We start from the raw sequence: 16,638 nt of genomic DNA, 5'->3' as shown, positions 1-16,638 counted from the left end.
ATACCACCACTACCAATTCCATCATCACCACCAATACCACCACCAATACCACCACCATCACCAATACCACCACCACCAACTCCAATACCACCACCAATACCACCATCAATCCAATACCACTGCCAATACCAAGACCACCACCACCACCACCGATACCAATACCACCACCACCAATACCACTGCCACAAATACCACCACCAATATCAATACCACCTCCACCACCAATACCAACACCACCACCACCACCAATACCACCACCATCAGTACCACCAATACCACAACCAATACCACCACCACCAATACCACCACCACCACCACCAGCAAAACCACCACCAATGTGACCAATACCACCACCACCAATCCCACTCTTAATACTATTTTGAATGAGAGTGCGAATATGGAAGTAAATCATGGAACTCTTCAGTCCACTTTGAATGTAAAATTTGTGGATGTGGGAAAATTAAAGTTGGAACTGCATGATATGATAAGTGGTTGTCTTGCATTGGATCAAATAAAAACCTATCAGCAAAGTGAACTTATGTTCATGAGTAAGTACTGCAAGACTGCTGTAGTAGTGTATGGGAGCGAAGCTGAGCCCCCTCTCCTCCCATATTTTCATTGGTTTGTGTCATTGTCTTTCGTAAATGCTGGCTTCGCATTCATTACTAGGTTTGTTAGTACCTCCTTACTACAGCCTTGTCTTCATTTGTACCCTCCCATGGTGACTGGCACTTTTACTTCAGACCTGTTATTTAGTCTGTAAGCACTATTTACTTTATTGAGTTTCTCTTACTGCAGGCCGGACATGCGCTGCTTCAGCTGAAACCGCTTGTGTTTCTTTAAGCCGCACGGCCTCCCCCGTAACACAGGCACCTGCTTTCAATCACTTTAACTCGGCATTATCTTATGTCGGTTTTAACCCGCCCCAAGTAAAATGGATTTAGAAATGAGTAGCGAATTAAGTCATGTGTATTCCAGGTAGCACATAATCCTGTAATAATGGGCTGAAGCTGACAATGACACATCTATGTTACATGTCATCTGCACTGAAGCCACCTCACAGGTTGTTTTCAAAAGCCTGTTTGATTAACAACAAAACCACCACCAATACCACCACCACCACCAATATACCACCACCAATACCACAGACACCACCACCAGTACCACCACCAATACCACCACCAATAACACCACCACTAGTACCACCACCATCAATACAGCCAATATCACCACCACCACCAATACCAACATCTCCACCACTACCAACGCCACCACCACCAATACCACCACCAACACCAAAACCACCACCCCAATACCACCAACACCACCCATACCATCAATACCACCACCAATACCATCACCAGTACCAATACCAACCACAACAATACCACCAATGCCATCACCACCAATACCACCACCAATCCAATACCACCACCACCATTACAGATACCACTGTCAATATCAATACCACCACCACCAATACCAACACCACCAATACCACCTCCACCAATACCACCACTAATACCACCATCACCACCAATGTCACTACCACCAATACCACCACCCAAACTGATACCACCAACCCCAATGCCACCACCAATACCACCACCATTACCACCACCACCAATACCACCACCAACAAAACCACCACCACCACAATACCAATACCACCACCAATCCCAATACCACCACAAATACCACCATCAATACTGCCACCAATACCACCACCACCAATACCACCATCACCACCAATGTAACTACCACCAATACCACCACCATAACTGATACCACCAACTCCAATACCACCACCAATACCACCACCTCCAATACCACCACAACCACCAATACCACCACCAATACCACCACCACCAATTCGATCATCACCACCAATACCACCACCACCAATACCACCACCACCACAACCACCAATACCACCACCACCAATACCACCAACATCAATACCACTACAAATACCACCATCACCAATACAACCACCAATCTAATACCACTGCCAATACCAAGACCATCACCACCACCAATACCAATACCACCACCACCACCAATACCACCACCACCAATACCAACACCACCAATACCAACACCACCACCAACACCAATACCACCACCATCAATACCAGAACAACCAATACCACCACCACAAATACCACCACGATTACCACCACCAATACCACCACGATTACCACCACCAATACCACCACCACAAATACAACCACCACCACCAGCAATACCACCACCATTGTGACCAATACCGACACCACCAATACCACCACAAATCCAATACTACTGCCAATACCAATACCACCACCACCAATACCAGCACCACCAATACCACCACCAATCCCAATACCACCACAAATACCACCATCAAGACTGCCACCAATACCACCACCACCAATACCACCATCACCACCAATGTAACTACCACCAATACCACCAATACCACCACCATAACTGATACCACCAACCCCAATACCACCACCAATACCACCACCTCCAATACCACCACAACCACCAATACCACCACCAATACGACCAATACCACCACCACCAATTCCATCATCACCGCCAATACCACCACCACCAATACCACCAACATCAATACCACTACAAATACCACCATCACCAATAGAACCACCAATGCAATACCACTGCCAATACCAAGACCATCACCAATACCAATGCTACCACCACCACCAATACCAAACCTCCACCAATACCAACACCACCAATACCACCACTATTACCAATACCACCACCATTACCAACACCAATACCACCACCACTACCAATACCACCAACACTACCAATGCCACCACCAATACCACCACCACCAATACCACCAATGCCACCACCACCAATACCACCACCACCACCAATACCACCACCAATACCACCACCAATGCAACTAATACCACCACCACCAATACCACCACCACCAATACCACCACCACCACCAATACCACCACCACCAATACCACCACCACCAATACCAATACCACCAATACCGCCAGCAATACCAATACCACCACTACCACCACCAATACCCCCACCAGTACCACCAATACCACCACCACTAGTATCACCACCAATACTGCCACCAATACCACCACCAATACCACCATCAATACCATCACCACCAATACTGCCATCACCACCACCACCACCAACACTATCAACAACTCAACCACCAATACGAGTACCACCAATACCGGTACCACCAATACCACCACCACCAATACCACCACCAATATGACCAATACCCCCACTAACACCAATACCACCACCGATACCATCACGACCAATACCACCACCACCAATACCACTACCCCCACCAATACCCCCAATAACAGTACCACCTCCACCAATACCAGTACCACCACCACCACCACCAATACCAATACCACCACCAATACTGATCAAACCGAAGGCGCTGGACAGTACCATTGCCCCATCAGCTACCCTCTGTGAGGACTTATCAGTCTTCTTCCAGGAGAAAGCACAACCTATCTATTCCTCCTTCTCTTTGGCTGGGCCATCAACTACGCTAAAGTCCATGAATGGGAATTACCAAATCGGTAAATACCGATTCGTACCGATTCGGTAAAAGTTACCAAATAATTACCTACATACTATTTACCTGTTCTTAAATACCGAATTGGGAAAAATCGGTATTTAAAAGAGGTAAATAGAGATTACCTACATATGGCCTTTAGACTTTTATTGTGTAGTCCTAATGGTCACACTGTACCTTAGGATTTAAATTTGTTGCTAGCCCCTTTTCATCTCAGGGTACTGAAAGGTCTATTCAGAAGAGTAAATTGAAAGAAAAAGCCTAGTGCATTCTCAAACAATAAAGCTTGTGTTCAGCGTGACAGCAAAGTCTTCTATTCTTGTCAGACAAGGGCAGCTTGGCTTGATATGTACAGCATGTGAAGGCCGACTGCATCCTTCCCTACAGCCTTCAATTAGAATCGGTCATTCGACTCTGCACGCCCTATGTTGTTGTCATCTGGCACGAAGGTTGCACTTTAATGCCTCACTCTTTGTGCTCAGTTTTATAACATTATTTCACAGTTGTTGAAACTTTAGGAATGAACAATTAGCAGAGAGTGGCCTGATGCCCTTTCACTTTATTTTCATTCATCGAGAGAGTGTTCTTTTGAATTACACCAATAAAGGAGACATGTTGTTGTCATTGTTCTAGAAACTCCTCAGAAATCAATTACATACATTATAGAACAGAACAATTATCTTGTATATTAAATACTCCCTGTTAGACCTGTCTGGCTTTTTGGCGAAGTCCCTCCTAATTTTTATTTATTTTGTCCCCTTTTTGCCCCTCATACCCTTATTAATTTTTGTGTCTACTGACTTTTTGTAGGTGTTGGTCAGGGGGATATGTGTTTTCTTCCCCCCTCATAATCTTTTACCAGAGGCCTGTTCTGACAGGAAAGTTGGCACCACCTAAAATGGTGGCCACCAACTGCCCCAACTGTCACCAACAGAACTTGGCCATAGCCTAACATAGGGCATTCCAGAACCTTCTGGTCCATTCTGGACCACTGAAGGGCAGCCTATATAAGGCGGAATGCGAGGCAGCCATTTTGTCTACCTGTGGAAGTCAGCTGGAGGACAGGCTGTAGCTGAGGGTGGGAAGAGGTTGGATTTAGGATTGACCTCCTGGACTGGGAAGCTATCTTATAGGTCCAACCCACTAATCCCCTGTTGGTTACTTGTCTTGGCCCCGCTGTGGGAAGTTACTGGAGACCCTGGGCGCCTAGCTTGCCCTTGTCTGAATTATACAGGGGAAGCCTTTAGGAGAAGGAGACTGTAGTGCTGCGGTGCACAGTCCTCTGCCCAGCAGAGAGAGAGGCTCTTCGTGAGCAGTGGTCAATAGAGGTAGGGGTAGATCCTGTGACCCCCCCCCCCCAGTAGCAGTGGCCAATTGTTCTGCCGCAGGCTGCAGTGACTTTTCTCGCTGGCAGAGCCTTGATTCCCCCCCCCCTCCGCTGACATTAATCCCTCTGCCACGGACCCAGAAGAGAACTAATCAACAGTGCGGTGACAAGTAAGGAGATAACCAATGGGGGAAGAGCCTACTACATAAGGAACTGGGGTTCTGGTTAGGTACCTCACCAGTGAGTTCACTGAGACACTGTCCCCAGGAGGACAGGGTCCACAAGGAAGCCCAGGCAGGGCTCCTTTAACTGTTGGTTTAATTGGTGCCCAATTAATTGCTTCTACATAGGTTCAGTGGGAAAACGGTACTGATATCCATGTAATGAAAAGTGTTGCTCTGATCGGATTTAAGTGCTGTTCTTGTTAAATTTTAAAAGTGATGACATAGAGTAACTAATTGATAACCTGTGCAGCAGTTTAGCAGTGTTATTGGAAGATATAGAACCAAGTGTAGAGTACAGGCTTCCTTGCAACTGGCCTTTGGAAGAGAAAGTGGTACCTACCAGTAAGGGTTATGGTGTGACTAAACATAAAGTACAATTTATACTGTATGCAAAAGTGTAATAGAAGCTCAAGTATATAGTAACTGCTTTGAAGACTAAGTGATAATCTGCTAGTAATTTAAAAAGTGAAATTGCTGATCCTAGAAAGTGACTTGAAATGTTTTGAGCTATTTAAATGTGAGCTACTGTTATTTGACTACAAAGAGAATATTATTTTTACATAAAGCAGTACGTATTTTCATATAATTTTGGTGTAGTGTTTTCTTTTTGAGTGCTATTGCGTGGAATTACTTTTGGGTGGTCTGCAACCTTTACACCGTGCCTCTGATGTGCTAGTCTTGCCCTAGGTCAGGCTACCTAATTCCAACATATTGGTGCCTAGCGGTGGGATTGCGGACTTGGTTGCAGCTACTTACTAGTAATTTGGCGTAATACACCTAACCTACACCAGGAGTTTTCTCCTTGCGGCCCTCCCAATTAGTCTTTTTGTTTTTTCTAAATTTATTCCTGGTGGTGGGTGGAGTTGGTTTTAGGTTACCCCAACCCCTCTGAAATTTCTGGTGTGTATCCAGGTTTGCCAAATTCACCATGGAGTTTGCGGTGGAAAACCTGGAAGTCTATTCTGTGCCCCAATTGAGAATGTTCTGCCAGCAGATGGGGGTCTTTTTCAAGCATGGTGCTAGGAAGGGGGAGCTCCAGACTAGCCTTAGGGCCTGGGTGGAGGCACACCAAGGGACAAAGGAGGAGGATGAAGGGGTAGAACAGGACACGGTGGTGGAGATGGATGAGCTGTTCCACTCTGAGGAAGGAGACTTACTTCCAGGACCAGTGTCCTATTCCAGAAAGGGCAGTAGCATTTCTGGGAGAAGCCTAACAGAAGCTGAGCTCACCGACAGGAGGGAGAAAAGACAGCTAAAGTGGGAGCTGGCTAAATTGGAACAGGAGAAAGAGGAGAGGAGGATGGTCCACGAGTTTAGGCTGAAGGAACTGGAGCTCCAAAGTCTACAGAGGGGGTCCTCTCCTGTTAGGAATGGTGGCAGCGAACCGAAAGAGTCAGCCAGGGAGACCAAACCCTATATCCCAAAGGACCTGATAGCGAGCTTCAGTCAGGGGGATGATGTTGCTAAGTGGCTGGCCGCTTATGAGGTTTCTTTGAAAGTTCATGGTGTGCAGGAGAAGCACTGGGGGGGTAGTTTGTACAAGTACATGCCTCCTGCTGGTCGGGACACCTTGTTGGCCCTGGAGCCAGAGGAACAGACAAACTACCCCACCATGAAGATGGCGTTATTGAGGAAGTTCGGGCTCACCCCAGAGAGGTACCGACAGAAGTTTAGGGGGAGCCACAAGATGGGAACTCAGAACTGGGTGGACTTCCTTGATTACGCCAGAAAGGCTTTAGAGGGTTGGGTCAAGGGCAGTGAGGTAAAAGATTATGAGGGGCTGTATGATCTGTTTTTGAGAGAACACCTCCTCGAGAAATGTTTTCCCGAGCTGCGCCAACACCTGGTAGACAGCAAGCTGACCAATCCCCGGAAGCTTGCAGAGGAGGCGGACATCTGGACAAGTACCCGGGTGTCCACCAAGGGGACTGGAGGGGAATCTCAAAAAGCCGGACAGGGCGCCCCCCAGAAGAAAGAGGGGGGGGAGAAAAAGAAAGAGTTCTCTAAAGGTCCCCAAAATAACTTCCAAGGGAAGGGAGCAGGTTTCACCCCTAGGGCAAACCCGCCCCGGAACCCTCATCCTGGCCAGAGCCAGCAGCCCAGGGTTCTCCACTGTTTTGAATGCGGTGGCGTTGGACATTATAAGGGAGATGTCAGATGCCCAAAGAGACCACCCCCTCCCACCGGAGGAAAGTCACCGGGAGTAGCTAGTGTAGCGCTCGGGGAGGAGTTGCCCTTAGATAAGGGGGGTGAGTGGGCGGGTGTCACCTTAGTGTCCCTGGGAGAACGGGAGATGGTGCCAAAGATCCAGGTGCCCCCAAATACTACAAAGTATGGGCAATGGGTTACCATCAATGGCCAGAGAGGGGAGGCTCTGAGGGATACAGGAGCCAGCATGACTATGGTGAGAAGTCAGCTGGTGTCCCCAGAGCAGGTTGTTCCCAATGTACTCCACCCCGCCGCGATGGCTGACGGCAGAATGGGCCACTATCCAGTGGCTGAGGTTCCCTTTGAGTGGGAGGGGGTTGCAGGTTCACTTCGAGTTGCCGTAAGCCCTGCCGTGCCAGTCGATTGTCTGTTGGGGAATGACATGGAACACAATACTTGGAGAGAGGTGGAATACCGGACGCATTCTGCGATGCTGGGTACACCTGACTGGGCCTGTGTCAGCACACGGTCTGCGACTGCCCGGAGAGGGAGTTCGCCTGGGTTGGAGCCTGGAACAATGGCCCAACCCGCTGCTAAGAAGGGACAGACCCGGAGACAGAGAAAGCCTGCTCCGGCTTCCACATCCCATGAGACAGATCGGCCACCTGCGGTGGTGGACCAGGAGTCCGTGGAGGGGGAAGTAGACTCTCTGGAGGATTTGCCCATCCCTGCGGAGTGGCATGTGGAGGGAGGTCCTACCAGAGAGGAATTCTGTAAGGGGCAGAGGGAGTGCCCCACCCTTGAGGGACTGAGGCGACAGGCTGAAGCCCAAGCAGCAGGTGATGTTACGGGACATTACCATATTTACTGGGAGGATGGACTCCTCTACAGTGAACCCAAGGTACCCTCGCCTGGTTCATCGAGGGCCTTGGTAGTCCCGCAACAGTACCGAGCCTTTCTTTTGGAACTGGCTCATGCCATACCCCTGGCAGGACACTTAGGCCAGGACAAGACCTTTGCACGGCTTGTTCTCCACTTTTACTGGCCTCAGATGAAAGCGGCGTCCAACACATACTGTAGGACTTGTGTAACCTGCCAGGCCAGTGGGAAAACAGGGGTGAAGCTAAAAGCTCCCCTGGAACCACTTCCAGTCGTTAGCACCCCCTTTGAGAGGGTGGGCATCGACATTGTAGGGCCCTTGGATCCACCCACAGCAGCTGGTCACAGGTTTATCCTGGTGCTGGTGGATCATGCCACACGGTACCCAGAGGCAATACCTCTGAGGACAGTCACTGCACCTGTAGTGGCAAGAGCCCTAATGGGAATCTTTACCCGAGTGGGATTTCCCAAGGAAGTTGTGTCCGACAGGGGGACCAACTTCCTGTCAGCTTACATGCGGGCAATGTGGAAGGAGTGTGGAGTGACCTACCGGTTCACCACTCCTTATCACCCCCAGTCAAATGGACTGGTTGAGAGGTTCAATAAGACCTTGAAGGGCATGATCAGAAGTCTGCCCGAGAGCCTGCGGAGGAAATGGGATGTCCTCCTGCCCTGTTTACTTTTCTCCTACAGGGAAGTGCCCCAGAAGGGAGTGGGCTTCAGCCCCTTTGAGCTTCTGTATGGGCACCCTGTACGCGGTCCTCTCAGCCTGGTGAAGGATGGTTGGGAGAAATCTCCCAGAAAACCCCCCCAGGATGTGGTGAGCTACATGCTGGCCTTCAGGAGCCAAATGGCGAAGTTGTGGAAGCAAGCTTCTGACAACTTGGAGGCCAGCCAGGCAGTCATGAAGGAGTGGTACGACCACAACGCTCACCCGGTGGAACTGGAGCCTGGACAGAAAGTGTGGGTGATGGAACCTGGAGAGCTTAGCGCCCTCCAGGATCGCTGGACAGGCCCCTTTGAGGTGTTGGAAAAGAAGGGTAAGGCCACATACCTGGTGGACCTTAAGACCCCTCGACAGCCCCTACGGGTGCTACACGCCAACAGACTCAAGCCCCACCATGAGAGGCCCGAAGTCATGCTGATGATGGTGACTGACGGGGGAGAGGAAGCGGAAAGCGAACCTCTCCCAGATCTCTTTTCATCCCAAGAGAAGGATGGGTCAGTGGAGGGAGTGAATCTCTCTCCTACTCTCACTCCTGAGCAACGGGAGGACTGCCGCCAGATACTGGAGCAGTACTCTTCGTTGTTCTCCCTTGTCCCGGGAAGGACCCACCTGTGTACCCATGATGTGGACACAGGAGACAGCCCACCAGTGAAGTCCAAGACCTACCGGCTGTCTGACAAGGTGAAGGCTAGCATACATGGAGAAGTTGCCAAGATGCTAGAGCTGGGAGTAATTGAACCTTCCAACAGCCCTTGGTCCAGTCCGGTGGTGCTCGTGCCAAAAGCCGCACCACCAGGCACCACACCTGAACTGAGGTTCTGTGTGGATTACCGAGGACTGAATTCAGTGACAAGGACTGATGCTCATCCGATCCCTAGGGCGGATGAATTGATTGACCGGCTAGGAGCTGCCCAATATCTGAGTACCTTTGACCTCACTTCTGGGTACTGGCAGATCTCCTTGACAGATGGAGCAAGGGAAAGGTCAGCCTTCTCCACGCCTGAGGGACACTACCAGTTCTGTGTGATGCCCTTTGGGCTCAAGAACGCCCCTGCCACATTTCAGCGGCTGGTGAACCAGGTCCTCTCTGGATTAGAGAGTTTCTCTGCTGCCTACCTGGATGACATTGCTGTCTTCAGTAGCAGCTGGGAGGACCATCTGCAGCATTTGCAGGCCGTTCTCCAGGCCCTGAGACAAGCTGGATTGACCATCAAAGCCAGCAAATGCCAGATTGGGCAGGGGTCGGTTGTGTACCTTGGACACTTGGTGGGTAGGGGGACTGTGCAGCCCCTGCAGGCGAAGATTGAGGCAATCATGGCCTGGGAACCCCCCAAGACACAGACTGAGGTCCGAGCTTTCCTGGGCCTCACAGGTTACTACCGTCGCTTTGTGAAGGGGTATGGCACTATTGTAGCGCCCCTCACAGAGCTCACCTCCAAGAAACAACCTCGACGGGTAGTTTGGACAAAGGCTTGTCAGCAAGCCTTTGAAAAGTTGAAACAGGCAATGTGTGCGGCACCGGTCCTGAGGGCCCCAGACTTCTCCAAGGAGTTCATTGTCCAAACGGATGCATCAGAGCATGGCATTGGGGCAGTGCTATCGCAACTCAATGAAGAGGGCCTGGATCAACCTGTAGTCTTCTTATCTAGGAGGCTGCTTCCCCGGGAACAGAAGTGGAGTGCCATTGAGAGGGAAGCTTTTGCGGTGGTGTGGGCTCTGAAGAAGCTGCGGCCATACCTCTTTGGCTCGCACTTCCTGGTTCAGACTGACCACCGACCCCTTCGTTGGCTGATGCAGATGAAGGGGGAAAATCCCAAGTTGTTGAGGTGGTCCATCTCCCTACAGGGAATGGACTTCCGGGTGGAACATCGGCCTGGAGTGGACCACGCCAATGCAGACGGTCTCTCCAGGTATTTCCGCCTTAGTGATGAGGACTCCCAAGGGGTTGGGTAGTTCTCCCCACTTTCAGCTGGGGGGGACGCGTGTTAGACCTGTCTGGCTTTTTGGCGAAGTCCCTCCTAATTTTTATTTATTTTGTCCCCTTTTTGCCCCTCATACCCTTATTAATTTTTGTGTCTACTGACTTTTTGTAGGTGTTGGTCAGGGGGATAGGTGTTTTCTTCCCCCCTCATAATCTTTTACCAGAGGCCTGTTCTGACAGGAAAGTTGGCACCACCTAAAATGGTGGCCACCAACTGCCCCAACTGTCACCAACAGAACTTGGCCATAGCCTAACATAGGGCATTCCAGAACCTTCTGGTCCATTCTGGACCACTGAAGGGCAGCCTATATAAGGCGGAATGCGAGGCAGCCATTTTGTCTACCTGTGGAAGTCAGCTGGAGGACAGGCTGTAGCTGAGGGTGGGAAGAGGTTGGATTTAGGATTGACCTCCTGGACTGGGAAGCTATCTTATAGGTCCAACCCACTAATCCCCTGTTGGTTACTTGTCTTGGCCCCGCTGTGGGAAGTTACTGGAGACCCTGGGCGCCTAGCTTGCCCTTGTCTGAATTATACAGGGGAAGCCTTTAGGAGAAGGAGACTGTAGTGCTGCGGTGCACAGTCCTCTGCCCAGCAGAGAGAGAGGCTCTTCGTGAGCAGTGGTCAATAGAGGTAGGGGTAGATCCTGTGACCCCCCCCCCCCAGTAGCAGTGGCCAATTGTTCTGCCGCAGGCTGCAGTGACTTTTCTCGCTGGCAGAGCCTTGATTCCCCCCCCCCTCCGCTGACATTAATCCCTCTGCCACGGACCCAGAAGAGAACTAATCAACAGTGCGGTGACAAGTAAGGAGATAACCAATGGGGGAAGAGCCTACTACATAAGGAACTGGGGTTCTGGTTAGGTACCTCACCAGTGAGTTCACTGAGACACTGTCCCCAGGAGGACAGGGTCCACAAGGAAGCCCAGGCAGGGCTCCTTTAACTGTTGGTTTAATTGGTGCCCAATTAATTGCTTCTACATAGGTTCAGTGGGAAAACGGTACTGATATCCATGTAATGAAAAGTGTTGCTCTGATCGGATTTAAGTGCTGTTCTTGTTAAATTTTAAAAGTGATGACATAGAGTAACTAATTGATAACCTGTGCAGCAGTTTAGCAGTGTTATTGGAAGATATAGAACCAAGTGTAGAGTACAGGCTTCCTTGCAACTGGCCTTTGGAAGAGAAAGTGGTACCTACCAGTAAGGGTTATGGTGTGACTAAACATAAAGTACAATTTATACTGTATGCAAAAGTGTAATAGAAGCTCAAGTATATAGTAACTGCTTTGAAGACTAAGTGATAATCTGCTAGTAATTTAAAAAGTGAAATTGCTGATCCTAGAAAGTGACTTGAAATGTTTTGAGCTATTTAAATGTGAGCTACTGTTATTTGACTACAAAGAGAATATTATTTTTACATAAAGCAGTACGTATTTTCATATAATTTTGGTGTAGTGTTTTCTTTTTGAGTGCTATTGCGTGGAATTACTTTTGGGTGGTCTGCAACCTTTACACCGTGCCTCTGATGTGCTAGTCTTGCCCTAGGTCAGGCTACCTAATTCCAACACTCCCAATGTAATTAAGCAAACTTGATTAATGTGTTGCACACAAAATAGCATACACTAAATGTGCATTCAATACTAATCACACATATTCACTCTTGACCAGCATGTCACTAAAGAAATGGCATACCCAGAAGACATAATATTTATTACAAAATAATTGCTTTGAAAAATACTTTGAAGAAAATGCATCTCCCACTTCAGATGAGTTTATACATTGTCTTTAGATTGAGAAACTTCTCTTCCGTCATCAGGGTAGTCTGTTGGTCAGCAAATAATTTCCAGCAATCCTGTAACTGTGGTTCATACAAAGTAGTCTACATTAATTTACTGTGGTTTCCTTTTTTATGGAGAGCAATCTGTCTGTGGAAGGGGAAATGGTTTAAATATATCATTCACCTTTGTTCTTTAACATCTGGTGTATCTGATTTACTCCCAATTTCTGTGAACTTGCATCCTTTTTTGATTTTTATGAAAATGACGTGATTATGTTTATTTATTTTTGAGTGAAATGTCACATGCCCTATATTGTATATAATGACAGCTATGTTTATAATGAAAATGTTAATGCAATAACCCTTGATGTTGATTCAAGATGTCAGAAAAAGTGGGAGCGACATCACATACTTTTCTGCACACTCGATTACATCAGAGGTGATTCCTTTTACCGTTATAAACCTCTCAAAACAATCATATTTGCTGCTGAGGGGCCAGAGGTTGGGCAATGGGTGGAAATGACAGAAAAGAAAATATGGCTAGTAAAACTGTACCTTCAGCGAATGCTTTTTAAGTTATTTGTATTACTTGAACATGGTGGCCACATTTCTTCTTTTTCTATTGTTGTGGCATATACTTACAATGATATTTTTAAAACATTGACCACTGTACCAGCTTGCCAATCTCAGATCTATTGGCATGATTTTTTTTATTTCTTGATGGGCAAGTTTTGACCATCTGCAATAGGCCTGTTCTTGTTTGTGAGTGAGCTGATGCTTTGAACTGGCTCATTAACCACTTTGAATAATTTTAGAAGCACCAGACAGGTCAGCACTGTGTCTGTAATCTGATTGTGAGCTACAGGGCCCACCATGCTGTAGCACAGGCCTCATTTACAAATGGAAATTAATCAATGCTGTCACCATAACTTTCCAACTCACCAGCTCTCCCTGGTGCATGGTTCTCCAAGGCAGCAAATTATCTAAAGACAAGTGCATATATTGAAATGTACATTTACTGTTCCTAACTCCACATCTACGTACCTTAAAGATATTTGTACGATGCAAGTCTGTATATGTATAGTTAGGCATAGAAGATCTAGATTTATTTACCAGTCGATAATTTAGTGTAACATTCTGTCCTCAATATTGCGTGCCATTGATATTGCGGTTTCAATATCACGGGGCTTACTGTTTGGAGGGTTTTCTCTTTTCACTCATTCTCATTACCAATAGGGGTTTGATGAACAATGGGGTGGTAAGTACACTGCCAGCTTGCACCTCAATTATGGCTCTATTTCAATACCAAACTGGGTGTCAGAGAGGCACTTTCCTTGGCTGCTTTAGTTCCCACTGACTACATTTATTCGGGACACTTTCATAGTGATGGCTGAAACTAGCAACGTTGTGGGCAAAAGGTAGTTGAACACTTTTGTTGAGCATTATATACTGCAGTAAATGTATTCCTTTTGTCTGACCTGTATGACTGTATAGTTGTGCATGTGCTTAGGAAACAGTTTTTTGTTTGTGCATTGCTGTGTTTTGATAATTGTACTGTGTTTAAAGGACTACAGGGCATATTATCAAGAAGGGAGTTTTAATTGCTAAAGCAGCGATAATGGGCTTGATAATAGGCCCTTCTGAATTCCCTTAGAAGCCCAGGTTCGCACCAGAACCTGGGATTCTATGGGGATTCACAAGGGCCTGTTATCAAGTTCATTATAATAATGTTAACTCCCTTCTTGATAATATGCCTCTACGTTTTCTAGTGGTACTTGCAGACTACTGAGTGTCCTTGATAGAGCGCGCAGGTCACCCAACTCGATTTTACCATACTCACCTGGGCCCTAAACAACATATGGTGACTTTTAAACAGGTAACCTGTGCACTTTTCCTCTAATCAGTGATTTATATAAATACGTTTTTAGGACCTATACCATTGACTTACCAATCCTTGTCACCGGTACCTAAAAGTCCTAAAGGATCAGGGAGTTAGCAAGAAAATAGGTAGAACAATAACATTTGCACTCATATAATAACCACAAACTCAGGAACGGTTTAAACTCTTTATCTAGAATTCTTTAAACGTCATAATCCAAACATTTGTAACCAGAAAACGTTCGATCAGGAAAATAACGATTAGCATGAGAATATGCAAAGATTTTATAACGCAGTCTTTACGTATTTGACATTAGGGTGGGAAGAGTGAAGAAACAAACAATGACATACCCACATAGTATATTTACCTAGAATGGTGTGAAGAACTAACCCTGGCCACGGGTCAGTTAGAAGAAAGAACCCCAAAAGTGCAAGTGCCAGCAATACAACAGGTGCCGACCAGAAATCAGGACAGGTGCAGCCAAATTGGATCAGGACAGGACCTCCACAGGCGAAGACTGGTACCCACAGTTAAAGTTGCTACGCCAGCGCTACAACCCTCTCTGCAGCTAACAGCCTAACCCCGATTTGGTTATCGAATCTTCCATCAGAGTGCTCCGCCAGCACCCTTGCTCCCGAACGCCGACTGGGTTATCGAATATTTTGACAGAGTGCTCCGCCAGCACCTCTGTTCTCGATCACCTATTTAGTGCGTTGGGTCAGTGACAGGTCAGCTATTCGGACAAGTCGGACAAAATTGCAAACTAAGCCTACCCTAGTTATACTATTTTCAAGGAGTACCACCCCCCAAGGTTGCAAGTGTAAGAATCCCCAATTTTGATTGGGCAAGAAGAGAGGAGAGGTCATCACACCATACCAAAAATGAAACTTTTCTTGATGATATTAAAATGAACGTTCCCGCCCATAACTTTATTTTCCTATGCACTTTTATTCTACCCGGCAATGAATGTATCAATCAGTAACAATAGCGTTCAGTATTGTACAGTCCAGCTTCCTCTCCTGGGGTTGAAAGTTCAAGCTCCCAGGCACATCTTTTTGTAAGTTTGGACTTGGCTTCCATTCAATGCCATCGACTCTTGAACTTTTGGAGTCTTGTGCGCATGTTCAAAATGGGTGGAGTGGGGTTTCATCAGGCCTAAAATGTTACATGAAAGAAAATGAGAGACAAACAGTTTTAGAACAAAGAATAAATGAATGTTCTGTATACCACTTATCACTACTCTATTCCCGTTATTTTATTTTAACTATTGCATTAGAAATTAAGCAGAACGAACAGCTTAGCAAAAGCAGCTATGCAAGCTTTTTCCACGTTAATAACACATAGCAGCCATCTTAGTTCTAGTGCGCAGAAGCAAAAGTTTCCCTCCAAGCTAGACAATACGTCATGTCATGTGAGTATGACAGACGCATGCGCAGTAGAAAATCCCACGTAACAGCAACCATTTTAGTGGAAGCAGATTATAGTTAGTAAAAGCACATTGACAAGCTTCCCCTGGATACCAGTAATGTTATGTGGTGCAATTATTAGTACACAAAACATGTTTATTATTACGTTATGAGTTATTAGAGAGGGTTGAGTACAAGCAAGTCTCCCTACGTGCGAAACCTTGCTTCATCATCCTTCTGGCTGCTCATGATTCGCATGATCTCATGATTCGCAGCCCAAGGTAACACATTTCTTTGTAGTTAAGAAGGAAAAGAGAACAAGAAGTGTCAGGCAGAGCAACCTGCAGTTGAAAACTGGCAAGGCGGTAGATTCCTCCAGTAGATGTGGCAGAGGCGTTCCTTAGGGGCAATGCACTCGACCTTGCACAGGAATGTGATGTTTAGTCAATGGTCCCTTCCAGACTGTTGGGAGAGAGGCTGTTAGGTTTATCCAGCACTGAAGAAAGTGAGATCTGTGGATCTTGCAGCGATCCCAACAAGCAGCTTGAGGGATACCATGGGGGTTCCTGATTAGAAAGAGTGCTCCAGGGACAAGAAGGGTGACCAAGGGAGTCTGGGGTGCAGGAGTTGAGTTGGAGGGGGTGATATGGAGGTGTGCTGTGGCCTTAGGGGAGGTGGAGAGTTCAGGTTAGAGGTTGGGAAC

This window comes from Lissotriton vulgaris, unplaced genomic scaffold (assembly GCF_964263255.1).
Source record: "Lissotriton vulgaris unplaced genomic scaffold, aLisVul1.2 SCAFFOLD_841, whole genome shotgun sequence".
Taxonomy (NCBI): domain Eukaryota; kingdom Metazoa; phylum Chordata; class Amphibia; order Caudata; family Salamandridae; genus Lissotriton; species Lissotriton vulgaris.
The sequence above is the reverse complement of the archived record's forward strand: the minus strand, read 5'-3'. Positions refer to the sequence as shown.